This window comes from Austrofundulus limnaeus, unplaced genomic scaffold (genome assembly GCF_001266775.1).
Source record: "Austrofundulus limnaeus strain Quisiro unplaced genomic scaffold, Austrofundulus_limnaeus-1.0 Scaffold450, whole genome shotgun sequence".
Lineage (NCBI taxonomy): Eukaryota > Metazoa > Chordata > Actinopteri > Cyprinodontiformes > Rivulidae > Austrofundulus > Austrofundulus limnaeus.
Window position 1 is genome coordinate 113,866 of NW_013952852.1, and position 1,820 is coordinate 115,685.

Consider the following 1,820-nt stretch of genomic DNA (forward strand, 5'->3'; position numbering starts at 1 on the left):
CTTCAGCTAAGTTGTTTAACTTACATTTTTCGGTCCGTGATAAATTTTCAAACTCTGTCATTAAAAAAAACCTCTGCCGTAAAAAAATAAATAATACAAAAACAAAACAAAAAAATAAATAAAGGCTGTCTCTGTTTTTTGTTTAATTTGTTGACGGCGCAATAAACAGGATACTTTTGGCCGTGTAGGATACTCAGATGCAGCCCATGTTTTCGGGGTTTTGTCGGCCACAAGAGTAGTTGCTCACAAATTGGGACAGCTTACGGCGTGGGGCGGTGATGTGAGCAACCAACAAATGTGGCCAACGTTGGCTGCAACCCATGAATTGAGAAACCCTTTTAGGATTATTTAACTGTGTTTTGACCCTCCATAAATCAGCAGCTGTAATAAAATCTTAGCTCTGACTCTGCATTCACATTCGAAAAGGGAAACAGAATCAAGCACGCAACCCATTACTATGATTTATTTTGCTAATGAGACTCAAAATTCCCAACTCACTTGTGCATGTGACTTGTTCAACACCTGGTTACTTCGTTTGCAAGAAAACCGATTTAAATTTAAGTTCTAATGAATCAACAGAAAAAAAAAACTCCTAACACTCTTGTGCGTTTTGTTGGTAGTAACATGCAACCAAACCTTTTTGCATGACTAAACCGATTTGAAATGTTCGTGGTGAGCTGAATGGCACGATGTTCAATGCATGACCTGTAACAGTGTCTACTTCAGGACAACATAATGGTTGCTCGAAAACACAAAGAAAATATCAAGATATTCACTTTGCTTGTCCTTATTCAGAGTACTTCAAAATTGTTCTTTTGTTTATTCAGGGCAGCTAAAGTTTCCTCTGTCTATGACCCCTATCCGCTTTCATGTTGACTTCCTTATTTCCTAAAAAGAAACAAGTAACTGATAACCCTTTATTCTAGTGAGATAAAAAAAAATCCTTTCTACCCAAGCACATASCCTACTTAAAACCACCACCGGGATTTTAAGTTAACTTCACTTCTCATCCAAAAAGATTATCGAACGTGATTAAAAACTCAGAGAAAGAGACAAGAAAGGAGAAAAGTTTGTAACAGTTCCAGTAGGGTGTGCTTTGATTTGAAGCGCTTTTGTGTTACGAAATCCCAATTCCCAAGATTGCATTCCTGACTACAGTCTCAGTGACACTTGTGCCCATTTTTTTTTTAGAAAGATCCTGCCCAAGGGTAGGTCATTCGCCGTGTTCCCATGTATTGTTACATGGTTTTAAAAAAAAATACATGAACATTTGTTTCAGAAGGTGCTGTACTATAATCGAACACAGATAGAAATACAGAAATATTAGACAATTACATTACATATGAAGAAATTCCTGTCAGTACATTATCAATCTTTGAAATAGTATGGGGGCATGGAATTACAATGATGGAGAAAAGAGTAATTAAGGTATAAACAATAGACAGGCTTGCATGTAGCTAAATAGCTGGGTTTCAGTCACGTGGTTTGGAAGGCGGAGCGATCTCCGCTGGAGGGCAGGGGGTAAAATGTCTGTGGAGGAAACTACTGGAGAGAGTTTATGTTGTATGGATTTAGATCCTATTTCAAGATACATAACAACAATTTGTTCACAACTATGTCAGACATGACTCGTAWGATGAAGAYGAATGAGTTTTCAACAGAACCTAATGATTTGCTGAGGCTGTCGATACCACACATGTATTACATCACCAAGTGCCAAAGAATAACCAGCAAAAGTTTATCTGATTAATAATTCCACACGATTCTGCCCAACCCTATGACAACATATGATAACACTGATTATCAATATCATACACAAA